Here is a 27,416-nt window from a genome sequence, read left to right as displayed (position 1 = left end):
GAATCACTTTGCTGTACATCCAAAACACAACATTGTTAACCAACTATACTCCAATATAAAATAAAAAAATTTTTATAAAGCATTCTCCAAAGAAGACCAAGTTAGCAGGAAAGCATGTATTTATAATGGAAAACAATGTAGGATTTGCAATCAGACAGACCTGGACATGAATATTAGCACCTAAACCAAATTTCTTAAGTTCTCAAATTTCTCAACTGAAAAATGTAGTAATAATTGTTTTGTGATTGTAGTAAAGAGAAACGCATTTATGTATAGTGCCTAGGATATCACAGTTGTTCAATAAACACTCCCTGTTGTTTCTGTCATGTTGTAGTTTTATCATTAATACAGTAAGGCATTAGCTCTCATTTCCTTAGATTCAGCAGTAAATTATGAATATTCAGCACTGCTTCTACTACCAAGACCGATGTAAATGAGATGTAGAGAAGGAAACAGCATCGCAATATAGAGGGCAGCCAGCAAGAGTGGCCCTCCCCTGTGGTAAGGGGTATTTTAACACTAACATCATTTAGAATTGCCTGTGCATGGTGATCTAAAAAAAAAAAAAAGAAAAGAAAAGAAAAGAAAGGATACTAAATTTCAGTTTAAATTCTCTACAGTTGATACTCCCCCTTATAACCTGCACCCAGTGGAACCTTCTGATAACCACCCCCTCCTCCATAGATCACCACTGCTCTTTACAGATAGAGAAGTTGGAGACCCGGAGAATACAAGCAACTAGCCAAAGTCACATAGCATAATTTTCATGCCTTTTAAAAAAAAAAATTCTTCATTTTGCCACTTCTTTGCAGAACATTTGCTCCCTCCTAACTTCTTTTGATCCCTGAGTCTAATTCTGTCTTTAGTTTGGTTTTCTTCCAAAATCTAAACTAACTAGATCTATTCTAGATCCAACTAAACAAACAAGATCCATTCATCTTCAGAAGTTCCTGATTGGATAAAAAAATGTAACAAATCTAAGGCATTCACTCCGCAGGACTTTTACTATTTGTTTCTGCCTCAGTGAATATTCTTGCTGTCTGTCTAGTCTTCAGAGGCTCTGCTGACAATTCTTGTGATGTAGTAAAATGTTTGCCCAGAATAATGTGATAAGACAAAGTAGAGCCATATTTATGTTGTCATACTTTAAAAGCATTCTGTTTCCTAATTCTTTCCCAAAGGAAAAAAATATCAGTGATAGCTTTCTTTCTGCCAACAGTGAGGGTGGGGGGAGGGATTTCTTCCAGACTCTATTTCCCCTTCAATATAACAGTTGGAAGATATTTCTTTCCGTATGTGTATTAAGAATCCATGTTTTCTATATAAAGTCAGATAACGCTGCTCACCAACCCAGGGAAGTAAAATGAGGAAAATGTAACAAATGGCACACACCTCCATTACCACCACACATAAGGAGCCTGTCAACTCTCTAACAGAAGGTAGTCCCTGTGGCAGCACAAATGAATTAATATCCTGCTAACACAATTATACATGTGAAAAACATGGTTGGTTGTGCAACTCACAAAGAAATCACATTACATAGTTTACTTTTCATAGCTCCTACTGTCAAACAGCAACATTGTCCTTTGTGCCTCAATTGTCCTAATTTAATAAATACGCTTCTCTTTTTGAGTTAAGGATAAAAAGAACAATCTGTCAAGGGAAGTATTTCTCTTTGATCAAAAAGATTTTACTAAATCCAAACATCTGTACTTACTTCTTCCTTCTTGGCCAATACTTACAGAAAATTCATGGCAACCCCAATAAAGATGCCCCCAAAGAAATCGTACATTGGATATTCTCTCTTTCCAGAACTGCTTTTCCCTCCATAACCATAAAACAGACCCCACACCATAGGTACAACACATAAAACATATGCAAACATTTAGACCCAGGGTTTAAAAAGTCTAAAACATTTCTGCCTCAAGTCTCTATTTTCTCCAATCATTTTCCCGTAAGTAACTACATCCATGTGTTCTTCTCAGAAAAACATGTAAGAGCACCACTTGGTTCTGCTCAAGACAGCGTGACAGTGCGAACAATTTTTTATTTCAAGGCAAAAGGACATATATTTAATAAAATTAGTTGGGGAAATTTCTTCATAAATAAATATAAAGAGCTTGGGGAGGGCCTTTAAAATACTCATTTCACACTCAGTTCCAGAGGTTACTAATGATTTGACTATATGCTAAATGTCTCTACAATAAAAAAGCAACATAATAATACACCTTCTACAGGAGTAAGTACTGAAGTTAATTGAAGCTTCGTAGGTGAAAAGGTTTCTTTATAACTGTTAAAAGCTAAACCTTGAAGGGATAGGAACTAAAACACTTTAGAAGCATCAATAAAAGAGAACCTAAGAGCAAACCTGATTATTTATTTAGGAGATTCCTAGAGATAGACGCTGCAGCCAGCAAAGGCACGATGGCATGGAAACCACGTGAAGGAGAGGAAAAGGAGCAATGGGAAGGCAACACATAACGCACAGCAATGTTCCTTCCACGGCGGCCATTTGGACTTAACTAGGCCAACACAGTGATGGAAATCATTATCCCAAGATGGCCGATTCTTTAGCTGTTGTCTGATTATGGGGGTGAAAAAGGCATTTGAGGCCTGGGCTTGTTAACTAATGTTTTCACCCCAAGCATCAGATGCTAATTGGTTAATCCAGAACTGCCAGAACCACAGTTTCTTCTCACTTCAATAACCTAGACTGACGCTAGAAAACAAACCAGAATCCAACCGTCTGTTTTATTTGAGACAAAAAGTTAGTGGCTGAAGAAAAAAAACAAAACAACAACAAAAAAAAAACCCTACAATATGCTTAGTATAAAAGGATTTATTTGAGCAAGAGGAAAAGATGTAATTCAAACTTGGTCTAATCTGTTCATTGATCCTCTACGCAAGGAGTTCATCAAGAAAGAAATATGAACTAATCATTCACATCCTCTGCGTTCTCAGATTATGAATCACCAACCTTTTCCAGCTTTATTTGGGCTAACCAATTCAGAAACTTGCTTTGTTTATGACATTATTCTCAAATACTTTGTAATAAATACTTTTAAAGAGACAAATATCTCACATCAGCCAGGAAGTTTCCTCCCAAGATGTAAAATCTTTCATATTCTGTAAAGACAGTAATCCAAAAAAAAAGAATTTTACTTAAAGAAAATTAATTAGAAAACAATCACTGTACAGTATATCTAAAACAACTGTTTTAGAATGCGAGGCTTCCCTCAATGAAATATTACAAAAATATAAACTGAACTTATTTCCTATTCAATCAGCAGTTCTATTTGGCACCTTAACAACCAGAAACTCTCAATGCCAGATTTAAAGTATCTTATTTCTGAACCTCCCCCCAGCCCTACACACACTGTGTGACCGCTAAAATTATCTTAGAGGGAAACACCAACTTTTCTTTAACAGTGTTGTGTAATTTTAAAATATATAAAGCCAGCAAAGAAAGAATTTATTTTGACACTAAGTAACCACTCAGGAGCACAAATATTCTAACCATAAAGGTTGCAGATTTAATCTATTAGCTTTTACAAGATACCTGGTTTGAAATATTTCCCTACCCAAAAGCAACGTACAACACTTCCACTTTGCCACAGGGTTTTGGAGATACTACAGAAGTAGTAGAGTTGATATATCATACCGGTTACAACTACCTGCTTTAAAGTCATACAGGGTCAGAGTTACAGCTCCACCACATAAGGCTGTGTGACTTTGAGTCTCGATGTTATCCCTGGTAATTGGGATAAAAATAGCATCTTATATATTTGCTGCAAAGATTACGTTACACAATGCCTAGTGTCTGCACATAGTAAATAGTCAACAAGTGTTAGCAATTATAATTGTAATTAATATTCAACAGGGCAGTGATATCAGCTGTACAGTGGAATAGGCGGTCCCACACTCCTCCACCAACAGAAACACTGATTTAACAATCATCTGTGTATGAAAATACCTTTACAAGAGCTCCAGAACCCAAGTAAGAGGTTACACTGTCCCAGTAAAACACAGAAAAGAGAAAAAAAAAAAAAATGCACTGCCAAGGTTAACAAGCAAAGTTTCACTTTATCTATATCACCCCTCCCCCAACCTGGCAAAGCACAGTTCTAAGAGAGATGCCCTTGGAACATGAGAGATCTCCTCAGAACATGAGAGACCCCCTCAGAGCATGAGTTCTTCCATGGGATAGAGACAGAACAATGCACCCATAAACAGCATGTACAGCATGGTAATTATAGTTAATAATACAGTCTCATATACGTGAAAGTTACCAGAGAGTAGATCTTACATGTTCTCAACACACACACACAAAAAAGAAATAGTAATTATGTAATGTGATAGAGTTGTAAGCTAATGCTCTGGTAACAAGCTTTTTCCAATATATAAGTATATCATTGTATATACTTAAGTATATCATTGTACACCTTAAAGTCACACAATGTTATATGTCAATAATATTTTAAAGCTGTGGAAAAAAACACAAATACACCTCAAAGAAATGGAATAAAGATTTAAATATAAGACCTGAAATCATCAATAGGGTAAAAGCTTCTTGACAGTCTTGGCTATGATTTTTCTGGATATGAAATCAAAAGCACAAAAAGCAAAAATACCAAGTGGGACTACATCAAACTAAAAAGTTTCAGGAAAGGAAAGGAAACAAACAAAATGAAAAGGCAACCTATGGAATGGTAGAAAATATTTGCAAACAATACATCGGATAAGTGACTAATACGTAAATTATCCAGTCAGTCCTCCATATCTGTGGGTTCCATATCTGTAGATTCAACTGATGGCAGATCAACTGTACTATATCATTTTGTATAAGGGACTTGAGCATCTGTGGGGGTTCTGGAACCACCCCCCTCAGGTACCAAGAGACAACTGTGTAAGGAACTAGGGGCAGGTACAAGAAAATGGAGAGAAGTTGGTCAAAGGGTACAAAGTTTCAGTTATGCAAGATGAATAAATTCAGAAGTTCTAATGCACCAGCATGATGACTATAGTTAACAATAATGTATTGTGTACTTAAGAGTAAATTTTAAGCACAAAAAAAGAGAAAATGTGAGATGATGGATATGTTAGTTAATCTGACTGCAGTAATCATTTAAAATATATATTTAAAATATCAAGTTGTATGCTTTGAATATATATAATTTTGTCAGTTCTAATTAATTAAAGTTGAAAAAATTCATATGAAACCACAAAAGACCTTGAATAGCCAAAGAAATTCTGAGCAAGAACAAAAAAAGCTGGGAACATCACATTTCCTGAATTCAAAATATATTACAAAACTACAGTTTTCAAAACAGTACAGTGCTGGCATAAAAAGACATATAGGCCAATGAAACAAAACGGAGAGCACAGAAATAACACATACATATACAGTCAACAAATCTTCCACAAAGGTCTCAAGTATTATATAATGGGCAAAGTGTAATCTCTTCAATAAATGGTGCTAGGAAAACTGGATATCTACGTGCAAAAGAACAAAATTTGACCCTTCTCTCACATTCTGCACAAAAACTAACTGAAAATAAATTACAGATTTAGATGTAAGACCTGAAATCATAAAAATTCTAAAAGAAAACGTAGGAAAAATTTTCTAAACTTTGGCTTTGGATTTCTTTGTTATGACACCAAAAATAGGAAACGAAAGCAAAAACAGAATGCGAGACTTCATCAAACTAAAAAGCTCGGCAAAGCAATGAAAAAATGAAAAGGCAATCTGTAGAATGGGAGAAAATACTGGCAAACTATACATCTGATACAGGATTAATATCCAAACTACACAGGGACCTCAACAGCAAAACCAAATAACCCACTTTAAAAGTTGGCAAAGGAACTGAATAGACCTTTCTCCAAAGATGACATACAAATGGCCAAGAAGTTTATGAAAAGGTGCTCAATATCACTAATCATCAGGGAAATGCAAACCAAACCACAGTGAGGTATCATCTCAAACAAACTGGGATGACTATCAACAAAAAAACAAAAGATAACTAGTGTTGGTGAGGATTTGAAGAAATGAGAATCATTGCATAATTGACAGGAATGTAAATCGGTACAGTCATATGGAAAAGAATACCCAAGTTCCTCAAAAACTTAAAAAATAGAACTAGCATATCATCCAGCAACCCACTTCTGGGTGTATATTCAAAAGAATTCAAATCAGGATCTCAAAGAGATATCTGCACTCCCAAGTTCATTGCAACATCATTCACAACAGCCAAGACATGGAAGCAACCTAAATATCCGTCCACAGATGAACAGATTTTTAAAAATTGTGTCATACACGTACAATGGAATATTATTCAGCCATGAGAAAGATGGAAATCCTGCCATTTGTGATAATATGGTTAAACCTGAAGGACATTTAAGCTAAGTGAAATAAGCTAGACACAGAAGGACAGTATCTGCTTGATAAGAATCAAAGCCATTTTTATGTTTGTGGATTTAGGGCTGCCAGATTTAGCACATAAAAATCCATTTTGTTTATCTAAAGTTTAAATTTAACTGTGTGTCCTGCATTTTATTTGGTAAACCTATATGAATTGTCCTAGAAGAAAGAAACTATACTGTTTAACATTAAGTATGCACAGTTAAGTGTAATATTATAAAATCAAGTAATGTAATTTACCACAGACCAAAAAGAAAAGTCAATAAACACACAAAAATCAGTCAATAAAATTCAATATCCACTCATGATAAACTTCAAAATGAAGAAATGTTTTTAATCTGACTGAAGGCATTATAAAAACCCTTAGTAAATGTCTTACTTAGTGGTGACATTATAAAATAATTTTTTTTATACACAAGAATGGTTGCTACATCACTCCTGTTCAACTTTGTATTAGAAGTTCTGACCGGTAGAATAAGAAAAAAGAAAATTAAAAGTGATCACAATTGGAAAAAAAGAAAATAAGTCATTATTCTTAGATAATATAATTATCTACCTAATACACACAAAATAACCTAAAGGTAATTGTTAGCATGAAGAAGAGCATTGGAATACTGCTGGAAATCAAAACGAATGTCTTTTAAATAAAAATATAAAATGGTTATATTTCTACATAACATAAACAGAAAATATAATTTTAATGATATCATTTTCCTATAGCCACAAAAAAATAACAAGTACCTAGAAATAAGTTTAACAAAAACTTTCTAATACTTGTGAAGAAAATTTTGGATAGACAATAAAGAACACATATAAAGAGAAAGATAGGCTATGAATCCATAAATGCACACACGCTCAGTCATATAAACACATGGGATTCATAATAATGGAATAGGAGCTCCTGTTCAATGGGGAAAAGATGGACTCTTCATTACATACATGGTACTAGGGTTATTGGTTATCATTAAAAAAGAAAATGAAAGTGGACTTATCACAAACAAAAAATAAAGTTTGAACATTTATAATTGAAAGGAAAATTTATTAAAAAACTATTAGAATACCATGAAGAAAAACATGTCTATGACTTTAAAATACAAAAAAATGCATAGCAGAGGAAATTATAAATTTGGCTACAGTAAAACTAAGACTTTTATACACCAATATTAAAAAAGCAAACCATAAACTAGAAGATATTAGCGACATACATAAACTGCAAAGGCATATTACCCAAGAAAAGAAAAACTTATGAATCAATAAAAGACAAATATTTAGAAAAATACTGATTTAAAAAAAAGACTTTTCCCAGAAAACACAAAATTCGTACATAAACATATGAAAAACATGCAACCTCATTAAAAAAGAAAATGAAAATCACAATCAAATACCCCATCATACCCTCAAGAGCTGTAACATTTAAAAAGCCAGATGATACCAAGTTTTGGCAAGGATGTGCAGTAACAAAAATTCTCATCCACTGCTAGTAGGAGGGTAAATTAGAACAACCCCTTGGGAAGGTGTGGCATTACCTCATAAAACAGATCATGTGTAAACCCTACAATCTAGCAGTTCCATGTCTCAAGTATAGGGACATATCTGTACATGTGTTTCACAGGCATTGCAAGAATCAAGCAACAGAGCCCCTCAGTTAAGAGCATGGACTACGTAGCCAGGGTCTTGACACTGAAATCTCATCTCAGCTACTTGGTAACTGTATCTCAGTTAATTTATTAGCATTTTTATGTCTTAGTCTCCTCATCTATAAGTTGATAATAGAGCCTAGCCTACAGGCTCGTGCTTTTATTTAAATGAGCTGATATACATAAAGTGCTTGGAACATTACCTGGCACATATGAAGTATTATAGCTTAAGCTGTTATTATGCACAGCAGGATTATTAATCATAACCAAAACACCTGGAAACACTGCCAAAATGCATCACTAGTAGAATGAATAAATAAACCATCATGACGTGTATGTGCATGAAAATGTATGTATACACGCATATGTACATTCCCATGTACACTCACATAAACACAATGCAACACTATATGATAGTAAAACTAGATGGACTATCTCATTAACAGGAAGAAACCAAACAAGGAACTCACAGAATACATACAATATGATTCCACATCTACAATTTTTTTTTACAGGCAAAATGGTCCATTGTTGAAGGAGACATATTTTTTTAATAAAATTAGAAAGAAATGTGTGAGAATGATTATCACAAATTCAGAATCTCAGAATGGTGGTGCCCTCCTGGAAGCTAAGAGGAGGAAGGAAGCAAAGAAAGTCATCCAGGGTGTTTCTATGGTGTTTGGGGTATAACAAACTTGGGGTATAACTATGGCTTCTTTGCTTTCCTTTTTTAATTAATTGCTTTACTTACCGCTTGCCTTACCAACAGGAAAACTACCTCCTCCACTCTCAAACATCACCTCCTTTAGAAATATTGTCCCGAACACAGGATTTTTTTTCACACCTAGGAACTAATACATTAGAGCCCTGCATAGTCTCTGTCTCTCATTTCCACTGTTTTTCACAATTTTATTTTATTTTTTTCGACATCAAAACCGATTCTAAACCATCTTACTGATGATGGGGATGTGATCTGACCCAGCCAGATAAATCACATTACGCACATCACTTCCTGTCAACAGCAATTTCTGAAATGAGGCTGCAGCAGCAGGAGAAAACAGAGAAAGGAAGGAGATGGAAATGAAGAATGGAATTATGAACACTGGAAAAATGTTTATCCCTTAAGGGTCAATTTGAGAAAGAACAAAACCAAACCAGCCTCAAGCAGATCTTACCCATCCTTAGTAATAACCACCACTAAAATCATACTTCCTGCAACAGAAAACAGACCCTGCTAACATTAAGGCTGGAGTACCGATCCTGAATTTCCTATTTTCTCCATGCAGAGTCATGTATCACATCTGAGGATGAGCCACCTGCACAGGGCTGCTTAGGTTCTGTTCATGATACACAGAGTGATTTACTGGATTGGAAGTTTCTAACAGAGTCAGAATAAAAATGAGAAAAAAATTGGAGAATGGCATTTAAAAAAAATGCTTATTAGATGTGACATAAAAAATGTATTCTAGGGCCAGTATTACAAAGATTTTGCTCATAATTCCAGGGTAGAAAATTTTAAGCATGACTGCACAGAAATGATAAAGCACTGATTTATGTATAGATTGGGGAGACAACGATTTTTTGGTTAGAGTATTCTATCACATATTATAAAATGGCTTTTCCTTTTTACTGTTTAGTTCAATAAATCTTCTTGTCTACTAATCTGTAAATTGCTGGCTCAAGCTACAGGCCATGATTTCCTCATTGAAATAAAGCCTATGGGAGAGCCCCCTGGCATGAAGCAAAATCCTCTACCTAGCATACAATTTTTCTGACCCCTGCAGACCCACCCCAAGAAAATTTTACTGTGTTTACTTACTAAAATACACTAGAAAAATGTTTACTAATGTCTAAGACAGCAACGGCTTCCATGAGGACCCAAAGTCTTCTGAAATCTTTTAAATCTTTTTACACATCCCAAATTAGCCACTCTTCCCATCAGTACCAACACAAGAAGAAAAAATGAGTGTAAAAAATGTTAGAGTCTAGATAAAATAATAATTATGATTATAGCATCTCATTTATGAAGTTAAAAAGAAAATTATGAGTATTGGCTAACACCAGTATGTAAATGATGAAGCAGAGATGGGAACTAAAGTTCTCTAATGTCTTAAAATTCTAACGCCAAGGCTTTCGTAGCTGGGAACTAGAGCAGTTATGCCTCAGATAACCATGTGGGAAAAGTGGAGTCAGTACTTGAGAGCCAGAGAGTAAGAAAGAGCGAGCTGGCCTAGATGTGGGGCAGCAGGAAGCAGCAAGGAAGCCCTGAGGACAAGCTTTCCAGCAACACAGTTTTGGGGATATTGACTCGGAAGAGAAGCTGAGTCTAAGCTATCTGCTCTGAACCCATACCCTTAAGAAGCACAAAGATCCTATGGAGTAGGCCTGCAAAGTTTCCAGAGATAAAAAGCATACCTAATTTTACAAAGATTGCCACACATGTAGGAAAGTAAGCAACTTTAAGTCATATCCAGCCAAAACAAGAAATCACAGATTAATAAAAAATTAATACTTGCAATCCTTGACGATTTTGAAATCATTGGTCCCAGCATTCAGAAGAACCATGAATGAAATGTTTAAATGAACAAACTGGGCAATGGCAAAGATAAGCATAAATCAAACTCTCAGAAATAAATACATAAAATTGAAAAAACAGAATTTGTAGAAGTGAATTTGAAATAACAAATTCAATGAATGTTTAAAACAGCAGGAAAGATACAGTAGAAAAGAAACTTCATGAACTAAAAGATACATACAAATAATTTATCCAGAATGAAACGAGAGAAAGAGATGAAAAATGTGTAAGAGATTAGAAGGCGTGGAGGACAGAATCAGGAATCAAATATTTGCTGGAATCACAAAAGGTAAATGGAGAAGAGGCAATATTTAAGAGCTAAATAAAGCCTGAGTATATTCCAGAATGGAAGAGAAATATACATCAAGACATCCAAGAAGCACAGTATGTCCTAAGCAGAAGACAAAAAAAGAAGTCTTTGACAGCTTTCTTTGCTCTATACTCAAGTCTCTCATTTTTCCCAGATGTTTTGGTTTTCAGAAAGATAGGGACAAGATCAGACACATCCAGGGTGGTATACGTGCACCCCTATGTTCACAGCAGTGCCATTCACAATAGCCAAAACATGGAAACAACCTAAATGTCCACTGACAGATGAATGGATAAAGAAGATGTGGTATATATATACAATGGAATATTACTCAGCCATTAAAAAGAATGAAATAATGCCATTTGCATCAACATGGATGGACCTGGAGATTATCATACTAAGTGAAGTAAGTCAGACAGAAAAAGAGAAATACCATATGATATCACTTGTATGTGAAATCTAAAATATGGCCAAATAAACCTATCTACAAAACAGAAACAGACTCACAGACATAGAGAATAGACTTGTGGTTGCCAAGGAGGAGGGAGTTGGGGGAGCGCTGCATTGGGAGTTTGGGATTAGCAGAGGCAAACTATTATATATAGAATGGATAAACAACAAGGTCCTACTGTATAGCACGGGGAACTATATTCAATATTCTGTGATAAACCGTAACAGAAAAGAATATTTTAAAATGTATATATATATGTATGTATAACTGAATCACTTTGCTACACGGCAGAAATTAACACAACATTGTAAATCAACTATACTTCAATAAAATAAATTTTTAAAAAAGACAGGGAATGGTATTTAGAGACAGTAATCTGAGTACTACAGGTGTTTATTGCTACAGAGTTCATTATTTCTAGGCTTTTCAGTAGACAAACCAAGGAGATGTGCATTTCTTAAAAGAGAAAATGCAGCGTGAAGTGTGAGTTCATGTTATTTCTATTCAAATTTAAATTATTTTTATCTCTTTTCCCTCATTCTGGAAAACTTTGGTTCCACATGGCATTAATGTATTCCTTAGTGCTTTTATTCTACTAGTAAGAAAATAATCCCAGTATTATAATGAATAGTATAACTACTTAAAAAATACAATTTTCAAGTACAATTGACCCTTGAACAACACAGGTTTGAACTGCATGGGTCCAGTTACACGCAGATTTCTTTTTAATAGTAAATACTACATACTACACGATCCAAAGTTGGTTGAATCTGAGGACGTAGAACTGTGGATACGGAGGGCAAACTAAAAGTTATACTGAAATTTCCACAGCTCAACTGACGGTGCCCCAACGCCCTCATGCTGTTCAAAGATCAACGGTATGTATTTTCCTTAGAATATAATCCACTAGGGATCTATGGTAAATTTATCGGAATTTAAAATCACGTATAACAATTCCTTTCTTTATGATTTATACAATCATAATGAGTCAAAATTAGGTTTTCAGTTCATTTTGCTTTTTTATTTTATGTAACATTTTTGTGTTTCTTTGTATAAATTTTCTAATCTTATGGAAACAAACATATTTATCTGGTTTCAAAGTCAAATCCATAAACTGTAGTATATTCAAAGCAGTTTGGTTTCTATTTATGTGCCCTCCACCTATTGTTCACCTTTTAAAAAAATTCTTATTTATTCAAACTTTGTTTTAATATAAGCAAATTTATATATACATATTTATGTATATTCACATATATATACCTATTTCATATAATATACATATGTAAGTTTATACAATATATAAAATTTATATATACATACTCATGTGTATAAATATAAATATATACATGTGTGTATATATAGGTTTATATGTATATAAAATTTTTTCATTCTTTTACAACTGAATAAAACTCCATTGTGTGGCTGTAAGAGTTCTTATACAGTATCAAACCCAAATATACATCAAAGGGTACTGGAAAAATTAACAGTCCTGGAATGAAGGGTCTTATGCAAGTATCTTTTTGCATTTTTGCCTGAGTATCTTTGCAATAGATTTCAATCAGAGGAATTGCCGAGTCAAAAATTAAAGACACACATAATTTTACTAGACACTGCAAAGCTTCTCTTCATTATAGCTGCATCATTTTGTATTCCCACTAGCAGCATATGAGAACACCTATTTCCCCACAGGCTTGATCAAAGAACATGTTGTCAAATTGGAAAGTTTGTCAGTCTAATAAAATGGAATCTCGTTGTGGTTTCAATTTGCCTTTTACTTGTTGGGAAAAAAGTTGAGAAAATTTTCCTACGTTTCAGAATCATTTAACCTGTCTTCTTCTATGAACTGCTAATTTTTCTCTACAGTTGTAGTAATTTATTTTTAGAACTTCTGTAACATAGTAACTATTTTTGAAATAAACTAGAGAAATACTTGCAATTTATCATTTACCTTTGATTTTGTTCATAATTCTTTTGTCATTCAATTTTTTAAAGTGATGAAATATACCAGCCTCTGTCACTTGTCTTTTAATCATAGTTAAGAAATTTCTCTACTCCTAGGCTACAGAGGAACATACTCAGGTTTCCTTCCAGTACTTGTATACTTTGTTTTTTAAATTTGTATTTCTCATCCATTTGAAATTTTACTTAAAGTATGGTGTGAGAATGAATAGAATTTTTACTTTTTCTATATGTCTAGTCAGTTATCCCAACGTCACTTATTTAAAAATATGTATCTTTTCGCCAGTGATTTGATATGCTGACTTTACAACAAATTTTCACAAGGATTAGGATCTATTTACAGATTTTCTTATTCCTTTCTCTTTGTCTAAATCTCATAATACACTATTTTGATCTTTATATGTTTTAATATCTGATAGAGCTATTTCACTCCACATACCACTACTCTTTATCAGGACATTCATGGCTGGACTTGCTTATTTGTTTTTCCAAATTAAATGGCTAATCAACATGCTTATCCCCAGAGAGAAAAAACTAAATGATAATTCCACTGAGACTGAATTAATTTATTAATTTATAAAATATTTATATGATGTTAAATCTTTCTATGAAGGAATACAGTATATAAACACAAAACTCAAAATCAACTACAGGATATAATGAAAGAGAGGACCCCATTAGGACTATATTTATTTTCCAGTTTAGAAATGTTCCAAACCTATGTGAGGAAAGCCATAAAATGCTCCTGAAAGGCAAAGAAGCAGCTAGAACAAAAGGTACAACATACTGTATTTCTGCATATATGATTCGATATCATGTGAATGTTAATCATTGCTTATACAACCATGACCTCAGTTTTCAGCCCTAGTGGCAAAACTAGACAATTGCAACCCCTAAACTGTCCAGTCATAAACAGCTTTGGAACTATTTGAGGAAGGAATATACATCCTGCTTATTGTCTGAACTTTTCATGTTATTTACAGAAATTATCAACAGAAGGAGTTCAATATCAAAATATACTGGATGGATAGCATTAGCTTGGAAAAAAATTGCAGAGTATATGGTAGAGCATCCTTTTAAGAAATGCTATACTTTTAATGTCATTGATGATACAGAGTATAATTCTGTATGGAAAAAGGCATCAAAAACCTTAAATCTAAAAGTGCCAGACTCTAAATGCAAAGAGCTTTGAGAACACCTCAACTCAGAAATTCTCAGGGGGTCCCTGAGACCCTTCAGCGTTCTGCAAGGTCAAAACAATATTTCATCCTTTTAATGTACTATTTGCCTAGTCACCACATTGACATGTGCCAGCAATCATGGGTAAAATTGCTGACACCTTCACATGAATCGAGCAGTATCAAGCTGTACCAGCAGTGATATTTTCACCCCACACACTACCAAAAGAATTAATAAGGGAGAAAAGTCAATTTCACTTAAAAATATCCTTAAGAAGCAGTAGAAATTATTAATAGCATTAAATCCCAACTCTTTGGTATGCATCTTTTAAATATTCTATTTGACAAAGGGGAAATATACATAACGTACTTTGCTGCATCCAAGTAGAATGGTTGCATTTGGGAAAAGCACTCATGCAATTGAGTTGTGAGCTGAACTAGCTACTTTTTCATGGAATACTATTTTTCCTTGAAAGAAGGACAGACAAACAAGTGATAGTTATTCAGGTTGGAGATATTTGGTAGAACATTTCTTAAAAATGAGCAAAGTGAGCCTGTCACTTCCAAGAAAAAGAACTGACTAGATTTGTTGCCATTGATAAAACTGGCACTTCCAAGTGAAAATTAGAATTGGAAAACTTGTATCTGCCACTATGCATGTTCCCAATCTTCAAAGATTTTTCTGGTAAGTTCTGTGTTGATATTAATAAGCAGAGGTTTTTGATACTACATAAAAAAATGTGTCAATATTTGGAAGATCTTCATAACTCATGAATGAGTATTTTCCAAATGACTAATGCATGATGTTAAAATAGTATGCATGGTAAAATACAATTCAGATTGCAAGGTAAACCAATGAATTTTAATGCAATAGAGTAGGACTAGGTCATTGGTAACATTTAGCAGGTTGAAGGGTGGCCCTCGAAAAGATATGTCCATGTCTTAACCCCAAGAACCTGGACTTTATATGATAAAAGAACGAATTACATGTCAAAAGATATAATTGCATTAAGGTTTCTGAGAGAAGAAGCTTAACCTGGATTAACTGGGTGGGCCCTAAATCCAGTGAAATTATTGTTTTAAGAGTTAGGCAGAGGAAGATTTTATAGGCAGTAGAGGATAAAGCAATGTGACCATGGAGGTAGAGATTGGAGTGGTAAGATCAAAAATCAAGGAATGACAACAGTCATCAGGGGATCAAAGAGGCACAGAACAGAATCTCTCCCACAGCCTTAGAGGGAGTGCCGCCCAACAGGATTTCAGACTCCTGGCCTCCGCAACTGTGAGAGAATAAAATTCTGCTGCCAACCACTTATTTGTGGTAATTTGTTGAGGCAGCAATAAAAAACGAATACAGTATAGTTTAAGATTCCACACTGCAACTAAACTTTTAGAAACTACCACTTATTAACTTTCAGCATAGTATTAAAAAAATAGTCAATTATCTAACAAATCTATTAAAACACTCCTCCCTTTTCCAGTTACAGAAGTGTGAAGACAGATTTTCTCTGTGTATTTCTACCAAAACAATATATGGCAGCAGAAAGATGCAGAATCAGATATGAGAATACAGCCGTCTTCTATCAAGCCAGACATTAAAGCAGTTTACATAAATGTAAGACAATGCTACTCTAATAACTATTTTTTATTTTGGAAAAGTGTAAACTTTCATAACAATGTTTATGTTAATAAACAGTTGTATTATTTTAAAATGAATTAATATGTAAATATTTAAAATTTTTCTCAGTTGTGATTTTAATACAATAAATACTGGTAGATATAACTCATATAAACAAAAGTTCTTAGGGTTCCTCAATAATTTTTAGGAGTATACAATGGCCCTGAGATCAAGGAGAATTATATTAACCAATCTATTACACTTATAATTTCCTGTTTTGTGCATTCGTAAGAATAACAGTTGAGGAAGAAATCTACATCTCTAAGAATTCAAAAGACTTCCTTAATCAAGAAAAAAATATGAGAAAAGGAATTCTGAGTTCAAGCGTCTTTAGGAAGAAGCTAAATTTCAGTATACAAATTGTGTATACAAATTGTGTATTTCTTAATAAAGAAATAAAAATCATTTGACTTTGCAATCAACAAAAGAGAAAGAAAAATACAGAACTTGGAAAAAAATACTATTAAAAAGGCGCAGTCGGAATCTTTCCTGGCACTTCTTGTACCCTGGAAAGGATTATATAGACAATACTTTTTCAAATTCTTATAAATCTTCCAGATAATTCCCTTACACACAAAATTATTCCTATTCCTTCTCTTCAAACATCCCCCAAAACTCCTTCCCAGGCTTAACACGTCCTTTGACCTATGACTCTTTTCCTTTCCTCTGGTTTCTGCATCACGAAGGCCCCAGACCTGGTGTGCGACCTGGAACATCCCCAGGAAGTGGAGGAGGAAAAGGTACTTGAGGGTCAAAGCCAGAACCAACACTTGAAGGTGAAGGTGGGAGTGAAACAGAGACTCTCGAAGCATTCATAGTTTTGGTCCTATATACATAGCTTATATTTTCTTCTTCGTGGATCGAATATCACTATTTAACTTTATTATTATATTATAAATACTATTGATGGGTTTTCAAATTTTTGCATTATATACAAATAACAGGACACATAATTAAAATAATAAGAAACAATGTAATCTTGTACATATTGACAACTTGGGAGTGATGGTAGAGCTAACAGAAGTTGATGTGGAAAAGGAACAAAGAGTAAAGGGAAGTGTAGATCCACAAATTTCTTCATCCTGTGTGACAGTCTCAATAAATACTATCTAAAGCAGTGTTAGAAACACAAATTCTCAGATTCTCACGCCAGATCTGTTGTTGCAAGTCCAACTAAACTACTCCGCACTCACTTTGCGAGGCCAAGCGGCCGTGAACTGACACAAGCCCCTCCCTAAGCAAATGCCCTGAGTAACAGAAGGCAGAACCACAGGTATTGTAAACGTGACTCCCTCAACCACCCTTATGATAAGCATCTTCCCCCACCTCCCAGGGCATTCCTCTTGTGCACCCCTTAGATAAGACCCCCTGAGAAACTTACCAAAACCCTGCTCCTTGGGGTTTGAATTGACTAACCTGGTCCTAACCCAAGAATCCTCAAGCATTCCACCCACCCACCCACTCTAAAAAAGGCATGTTCCCAGGTCCTGCCTGCTCTCTCTGGCTGCATCCTTCCTTGACCTCCCGTGTGGTCCCCTTGAGGCATGCCGTGTACTTCCTCTAGGAATGTGAGTAATAAGCTTCTCTATTTCAATTCCCTTCTAGTCTTTTGCTAAACCTTGGCTCACTATACAACGGGTCAGCCCCAGCTTTACCTAACAATTAATTTAACAAAGTCACAACACCTGCTACATCACAGTCTCCGGGTGGGGCCCAGCAACCTGAGTTCTAACATGCCCTCCAGGTGATTTTGATGCATGCTAAAGTTTGAGAACCAATAACCTTTGTCAGATCAAGAAATAGAGGTCTTAAAATTATTTTAAGTGAAAAGGTAACCACCAGAATAACTATAAAAGTGTTTCTCTATATAAAAATATATATAAGAAAACCAAGAGTGGAACACGTGAGGGAGAAGAAGGCATTGAAATGCATTAATTGTCAGCTATTATAGGACATCATAAATAATACCAAGAGTTGATAAATTAAGTAATGTTGATAGAAGTGTATTATTTAGCATTATGATAATAACAAAAGTTAAAAACAGTTCAAAGTGCTATACCTGAGAAGCAGACTAGAGAAGAGGAATAGGGGACACATTCATTCTTTGTTGTATACCTTTTTGTGAAGTTTGGGTTAGGGTTTGATTTTTTTTTCAACCAAATTATTACTTTATTAATTTGAAATAATGTCCAGTATTCAATTTCCAGACCCCTGTAAATTCTTACCCCAACTTACATCTAAATACTTAATTGAGCATTTATTTGTGTCTCTCATCACATCAAAGAAGTTGGATTAAGAAGATTTCATCTAAATGTCATCTTCACTAAGATTGGTATACAAGGTCAGATGACATCAGGATTTCCAGTACCAAAGCAAAAACTGTACCAAAGCTGAGCAGGCAAAGACTTTATTCAGGCTACTGCAATAGGAGAGAAAGACTCCATTCTGCTGGGACAAAAGGCAAGAGGATTTTTAAGTGATGGGGTGAGCTAGGGGGGAAGCACTGGAGGATATGAGGGGGTAAGTTGACCAAAGCAATGTGTGGAGCAAGATTTCCAGCACCTGTGATTAGGCCATCTGGGTTTGCTCGTTGGTACGCATCAAAGTTAGGCTCCTACCTCTCCTACTGGGAGACAGAGGTACATCTCAAAGAGATAGTCCCCCAGTCTTTAAGACATTTCCTAGGTTATAAAAGTGGCAAAAGGCTGGGAGAAGATTTATATACATTTCAAAGGGGCAGAGAAAGACCGTACAATTTCAATTTTTCTAAATTAAATGCTTTAAGAAAAGGGAGATCAGGGGCCTATAGTAATGGAAGCAACATGTCTAAAGTTTAGTCAAGCTGAGGGGAATGTTGAGGCCATCTGGGCCGTAACAATATTTCATATGGTAAACTGCTGCTTGTGAATGCACGTCAGAATGATGACACACTCCCTAATTTCTTCACCTCATCCCAAAGAGCACTCTAAGAAGAACCCTGTTATAGGAACTCATATGCAATAATCACGTGAGGCATTCAGGGCATACGTGCACTCTTACTCCTTTTCTCTGACACCCAGACCATCCCTGCCTATAGCAATCATATTTGACTATAAACTACTTGGGGAAAGATTCTAATTGATATTTTTCACCTTTCGAGGTATTCATACAACACCCTACAAATGGATTATGTCCAAACGATATTGATAAATGAACATTCCCATATTGAAGATACATATTAAAGAGCATACAGCAGAATCTGAGAACCTGTACAGGGTCAAAATCAATTCACAAATCACTTCTATGTAATCTCATTTGTACTGCTCTTCAACCCCCTCTATTAGACTAACAGCCTAGTAAACCTTTTAGAACACAAGACACAAGTTCAAAAGTCCATTTGCCCTTTAGATGGCAAAGAGGACCTACAGAATTCATGCACATAGTTCCCTGATGCCAAGATAGGTCAATGGGTTAAAAAAGTTATAAGCAACCTCTGAAGAAAAACCATGGAGGTAACCAAAAGTAAAACTACTTGTTTCATTATAAAGTATTAAATATTCATTTAGTAGATCACTTAGCAGATTCCTGACCTTTGTGAGGAATGATTAACATTTTCACAATTTTTCTTAAAAGCATACCATCACAGAAAATTTCTTTTCATAGGTAGAGTATCCACTAGCCTATTTAGGTAAAAACATAAATGCAGAGGGTTATGTACACATACAGGACTTAGTAAATTGAAATTATCTTAACTGAATTACTTCAGGCACTCCTGTCCTCATCTCAGGATGGAATGGAGTCTACGTGTATTTAAACTTTCCATTACTTTCAGAAAACAGAACACTTTTACTTTTTGAAAATCATCTCCCCAGCTTTTAGTCATCCGATTTCTTCAGCCACTCAGAGTTTAGCCTTGCAATTCTCTTCCTGATATTCTCATCTCAAATCATTCCAATATCCATAAGGACCTTAAAACACATTTGGGTTTCCAACATCCAAAAACAAAACATAAAAGATAAACACACACACAAAAGCAAGTATCTAAAGAAATCTGTATTAGTTAACATCACATATCACTCCAAAACTTAGTGGCTTAAAACAATAAACATTTATCATCTCTGGTTTCCATGGGTCAGGAATTCAGTTCTGGCTTACCTGGGGGCTTTTGACTTCGGGTCTCTTATGAGGTTGCAGTCAAGATGTCAGCCATGTCTGCAGACATCTGAAGGCTTGATTTGACCTGGAGGATCTGTTCCTAAGAAAGCTCACTAACCTGGTGCCAGTTGTCGGGAGGAGTCGTCAGGTTCCTCTCCACAAACTGCATCATTGTCATCATGACGTGATGGCCGGCTTCCCCCAGCAGGAGCAGTCTATGAGAGAACATGGCCAAACCGACCACATCTTTTATGACCCAGCCTCAGAAGTCACACACCATTATTTCTGCAATATACTAATGGCTATCAAGTCAGCATCATTTCATGTGAGAGGGAACTATACAAGGTTATGAATAGCAGGAAGCGAAGATCACTGGGTACCATCTTGGATCCCAGCTATCGTAACATCCTTCTTTTACTCCTGCCTATCTATTTACTTAGTAACTAATGCCCCACGCTGGTTTTGCTGCCAAGCTATTCAAATATTTGATCTACATCTTTCCTCTCCTCTTTTTAATGATTTTAATTCCTTCTTGTTCCCTTTACCATCTATTGGGTTGGCCAAAAAGTTCGTTCTGGTTTTTCCATCAGAGCTTATGGAAAAACCCGAACGAACTTTTTGGCCAATCCAATACCTCAGTACATACCACTCCACAGAAACTATTTCCTTGAAGATTACCAATAATCTCTTCCTGCTAAACTGATGGCCTTGGCCTTTCCTCACACATCTTATAATGTTTGATGTTACAAACCATCCACTCATGAAATTCTCTCATCCTCTGGCATCTTTGGTACATTAAAGGCTTCTCCAATCCCTCCTCTCCTTTCCTCTACAGGGTTCCTAAGTGCAGAGTGTTCTTTAAGCTCATCCCTCTGGTTTTCTTGCTATAGTAAGACTGGGCATCTTCAGCTACGTGATCTGTTATTAGGCCTGCGTTTCCTTCCGTACTCAATCATAGGTCCTATCTAGCTGCCTTCAGGCATCTCCATTCTCTAATCTCTAAACAAGGCTCATTGTTTCTTCCTTCAACGTCTCCTGGAAGAATCTGTTTTATCCCAGCATCCCCACTACCACCACCCTAGTCCAAACCCTCCCTATACCACAACCAGATGAGCACAGCAGTGTTTTAGCTGCTCAGCTTACTTGACCCTAACACTGACCCTGCTTCTACTCTAATCCAACTGTCATATATTCTGATGCTAAATCTCCTTTATAAATTTCTTTTATTTTTTTCATTTTCCAGCATAAGATTATCATCTACTGCTTTCAAATCTAAATTCCTTAGACTGGCTTTTAAAGCATTTATTGTTTTCCCATTTGGCTACCACACCTAATTTCTTATTCTCCTTACTTCTTATTGGTGATTAACCATTCATTCGCTATGCTCCAAGTACACAAATTTCCACATTTACCTTTTTAATTCTATTCTTTCCATAAAAGTAAATAAATAAAACAAACTTATCTCCTACCAATTCATCCTACTCATTTTTGTATATCTAGCTCAAATTCCACGATCCCCATGAAATCTTCTCTACTTTAGTTCACACTGGGCTGCTTAATTTTTGAGTTCCTAATGCTCGATTAGGCATCCACATCTCTGATTCTTTGTTAGTCTTATTTTCATAGCTAAGTTGCAAGTGTATAAAGACTGCAATCATATTTCTTTATTTCTTTTAAGACATCTAAAATGGTCTACAAGTAACACGCTGAGCACATAATAGGCCATGAATAAATATTTATTGGTTAACTAAATGAGGCCAATGAGTAGAAAATTCCTACATCATTTGGCAGTATGACTACAGGCAAAAAGACTCCTTCCCAAAACATATTATCTAAAAGGGCATTTTCCCCATGTGTCAACAACAAAAAAAATGACTGTCTTCTAGCAGAGCCAAGCTTAGCTCTTTAAGCATGTATAAAATCCACAAGACAAAACTGTTAGAGGTACAAACTGTTTAAATAAAAAGGCAGATATACAAAATAATTACTTCATTTGGCAAGTACAGAGGAAATCAGGTCACATTCCAAACGTTATCCAATGATTTCAGCAGTCGGAGAATAATCAAGGGAAAAAAATTAAGCAATAAGTCTGCTGTCTTGGATTTATTAAGGGAAAGGAAATTCTTATAGAGCCAAAATGATAAGATTAAAACCTACATAACCTATATGATTTGTAAAAGAAAATAATTAGTGAAGGTAATTGTATGATGGCAAAAAAAATTACACTTTCCTAATTTGAGCAAATTAAAATTTAATGATTATGAAAAATAACTATGACATATCTTTGGAAAGAGAACATATTTGTATTTCCCCCAAAGTCTCACAGCTGGTTGTGCCCTCCTTTGGAAGCAGTGTTACGTCTTGGAAACAGCATGAGTTTCCCCAGCCAGAAGGACCTACATTACTCCTTCAGGGATCTTAGGCAACCAACCTCTGGGAGCTGTTGTGAGGATTAAATGAGATTACATATCTAAAAGAACTTGGCATGGTGTCAGACACACGCTGGTCAACACATCTTAGTTTCCTTCCATTCTGCTTTGCAGAGATAAAGAGAACTGGAGGTGGAATAACCCTTGAGTAGGAGGGAGGAACCAGGGATGCTTATCCCAGCTCAGCTGTTAGTTTGGTTGTGACAGGGACAGCCTACTGTCTTCCAATTTTCACTTTCTTCTTCATTTTGGTAGGACAATCCCCTAAGTTTAAATGGGCATGCAGGGGCCAGATGGTTCTATTTCTTTTGCCTTCACAGGGTTTGTAATTGTTTGATTTGCAATGCATTTCGGTAGACTAGACACTTTACTTGTTATCAGCCACTACTCACTTCTGCCCTAACCCAGCCCAATTCCAACACCCAGGACTCCTTCCTGACATCTTATGGACTCTTCTGTGCATGGCTGCTGGACCAGATGATCCCTAAGGAATCTTCCAATATTTAGTAGTCCTGAGGAAACACATGGAATAACATTCATTTCCCTGGTAATCATAAAGACTTGGTGGGTTTTTTCTTTTTTTTCCAAAATTTAAGAGGAAATTTGAAATACTCTAAGTTTTAAAATTCTCATCTCCTCTGCTAGTTTTTATTTAGGAGACATACAGTATATTCGTTTCTTGTGGCTACTGTAACATTACCATAAATCTAGAAGCTAAAATAACAGAAATTTATTCTTTTACAGCTCTGGAGGCCAAAAGTCTACAATCAAGGTGTCTGCAGGGCCACACTCCCTGTGAAGGCTCTAGGGGACAATCTTTCCTTGTTCCTCCAGTTTCAGGTGACCTCAGGTCTTATTTAGCTAGTGGCTGCATCACTCCAATCTCTGCCTTCATCTTCACATGACCTTCTCTCCTCTGTGTCTATAAAATCTCCTCTGTCTATAAGATCTGCATGTCCCTAACTCTTATAAGGATACTTATCATTGGGTTTAGGGCCCACCTAAATAATCCAGGATCATCTCATCCCAAGATCCTTTTAGTTACATGTACAAAGACTACTTCCAAATAAGAGCACCGACATTCACAGGTTCTAGGGATTAGGACTTGGATGTATCTTTTGGGGATCCATCATTGAACCCACTACAGAACGCTACATAAACAATCACTCAGTTATAAAACACAGGTAGTATAGATATCTCACACTCTGAAAAGGAAGTAGTCAAATATCAAGTTTTTCAACTATTTACAAAAAATAGCATTTCAATGAAAAATTTAAGATCTTTCAATACACCTTTTGGAGTTACAAGTTTAAATAGCAATCTTTTCAATCAATATCTTCTACATTATCATGTAACTTTCATTATTGTTAACCATATTCTAATATGGGAATTCACTACTTCTTTAATAGATCACAATTATTGACAAAGAAATCTTGCAATTGATTCATTTTTTCCTGTTTAAACATGTAATACATATATACAACCTTAAAATTCAACACAAAAGAGGAAACAATTATTCCCCTTTAGTACTCCTTGCCTAATTCCTCTCTTCGCCCAAGAACAGTTTAAAATTCCTTTCAGAATATTTTGTGCATACATAAAGGCTATTTACTTGATTGTTTTGTTTATCATAAATGGGATCATTCTATTCACAGCACTCAGTGAATTACATTTTCCTTTTATCAAGGTCTTATTTTTGTAACCACACAATACTTGACAGAAGGAATGTAGCGTAATTCATTGATGGACATTTCAGTTGCTGTCAAACGTTTTACATCAAAAAAAAAGCTTGCAATGGTCATATATATGTCTTTGAGAATGTACAAAACTTTCTGTAGGATAGATTTTTAGAGGTAAAGTTATTTGGTCAAAGATTATGCACATTTCCAATTTGATGAAGCCTGCTAATTTGTTCTCCAGAAAGCTGTCTATGAACTGGCCAATCGGTGCTGAAAGATAATTCTTACCTGGTCAATCAAGTGTGTGTATCTGCATGTATACATGTATAAAAAGCATATTGAAACATACATATTACACACACACACGTGTACTTTTTATACTATCTAGGTATATGGAAGGCCACTCAGCATCAGTTAGAAAAACTAGGGAAGAAGACTCTTATGTCCATAATCCTTCCTAACTCATCCACCACTGAGCATCAGGCACTCAAAAAGGGAAGAGACCCATTTTTGGGTGTCATGAACAAAAAAGTAACATTAAAAAGTGGTTTCTGATATGTTTTCTGACCCATTGCCATGATCCCAGGGCAGAATACTCTCCTAGACAAGAAATTCTCCCTCAGAACGTACGTGGCTCCACAATACCTAATTGATACATCCTAAATAACTATAGGAACTCAATCCAACAATGCATCAGAACTCATCATGCCTTTTTCTTCAAAGTTCTAGTGAGAAAAAAACTTGCTAAGAGCTATATGTAACTTGAATTCCAAGGTGATCTGATTTAAATGAGCACCGCACCACAAATTATATATTTAGATGCTTTTCAGCTAAACTAGGAAAGGGAGAATATCTTTTCATCAGGCTCAGGTTGAATTGGAGTGACACTAGCATTAAAAAAAAGCTTATTAAGGTGCTTCCATAGCTGTCACTCCTGACTTCAGCACTCCACACAATTATAAGATAGTAATAAAAATTATTCCAAAGCACTTGAACAATTATATGCTCTTCAAACAGGTTGACGATGAAGGATGCACGTATTTTGAAAGTAGTAGATCTGATAGTTCTTTAAAACTGCAGCAGGAAACTGTTTCTCAGTTAGGGGAGTACATACAATTATTTATCAATCCATTATGGAACATCTACAGACTCAGAGAATTTATCGTGTTCCATTAAGTAGAGAAATTCGTTCCACTAGGCTTTTCCTTATTCGGGTATTTGAATATCCTTCATCCAACCTCACTGAAGTCCAATACACTCTCACTTTCTACCTCCTAACTCCTCCTGCCCACAACACACACACACACACACACACACACATCATCATCACATACTTGGCAAAAAAAGGTACCAAATAATAAAAACATGACAGGTTGCATTGCAAGAAATTGCTTTCTGATGAAAACGTAAGACGCATAAAATGTTAAGTTGTTGCAACATTTGTTTTATTTACAACAAAGAGAGCAGAAATGTTAATTATTTCGACATAAGAATTGGCTGCACTAAAGATCAGAATACTCTGGGGATTAGAGACACAACTCAAGAAGGCTGCGCTTAGGTAGTGACACACTTCAGGACAAAAACGATTTTGTACTGGGGCATGATTCTATTCTGCTAACAAACAAACAAAGCAAATGATTATTTTTGTGACCTTTACGTGTTATTCTTGGAAAACTCTTTTCATCATTCGGAAATGAAAATTGTTCGACTGTTCTGTGACTTCTTTTTAACCAACGATCTGATACTTTTCTCGGCATGTTCCCACTTTATTGAGATGTAATTAATATTCAATAAAATGCATGAACTTTAAATGTTCAGTTTGATGAACTCTGACAATTAAATATAGCCATGCAACCACCATTCAAAATATATATAGTAGAACAAATGTTCCCTGGCACTCCTTTCCAGTCATTTCTCTCCCTACTCCTACATCTAATACGGGATTTCTATCACTATAGATTACTTTTGTCTGCATTTGGATATCATATATATGAAATCCTACAGTATGTGCTCTTCTGTGTATAGCTTCGTTTAATATAATGTTGATATGTATCCATACTGCTCTGTGTATCATTAGTTTTTTCTTTTATTACTAAGTAGTATTCAATTCTATGGATATACTACAATTTGTCTATCAATTCTCCTGTTGTTAGACATTTGGGTTGATCCTAGTATAAGGCTATTATAAATATGGCTGCTATAAACATTCTTCTACAAGTCATGGTAAATACCTCTGAGAACTATTCCTGGGTCATAGGCGAGATGTATGTTTAAATTTAAGAAACTGCCAAACAGTTTTCCTAAGCAGTTGTCCTGCTAACACTCCCATCACCACTGTATGAGAGGTTCTATCACTCCATATCTTCACCAAAATTTGATATTTTCAGTCTTTTTTATTTTAGCCATTCCAGGGCATGTTTAGTAGCATCTCATTTTTGTTTTAGTTTGCATAGCCTGATAACTAATAAAACTGAATACTTTTTTAATGTACGTCTGTGAAGTATCTATTCAGGTCTATTGCACATATTTCTACTTGGTTATTTGTGTTTTTACAGTTGATTCGTTGGAATTCTTTATGTATTCTGTATGCAAATCCTTTGTAAGATACTATAAATTTTTCTAGTTCATGATGCATGTATTAATTTTTAATGGAGTCTTTTGATGGGCAGAATTTAATTTTGCCTAAGTCTAATAATCAACTTATGCTTTATGTTTTTTGTGTCCTATACAGGAAAGTTTTGCCTAACCTGAGGTCATGAAGGTATTTTTCTGTTTTCTTCTAGAACTTTTTGAATCTGGTTTAGATCTATGACCCATCTAGAATTAATTTTTGTGTATGGTATGTGATCAGAGTCAAAATACATTTTCTTCCATAAAGATACCAAGTTGTTCCTGCAATATCTGTTGGAAAGACAGATATTGCAGGAACAACTTGCAAAAATTGGAACAACTCCCAAAAATAGCTTTG

The sequence above is a fragment of the Neophocaena asiaeorientalis genome, unplaced genomic scaffold (assembly GCF_003031525.2).
Source record: "Neophocaena asiaeorientalis asiaeorientalis breed wild unplaced genomic scaffold, Neophocaena_asiaeorientalis_V1.1 scaffold36, whole genome shotgun sequence".
Classification (NCBI taxonomy): Eukaryota; Metazoa; Chordata; class Mammalia; order Artiodactyla; family Phocoenidae; genus Neophocaena; species Neophocaena asiaeorientalis.
Note: the sequence above shows the minus strand (reverse complement) of the source record.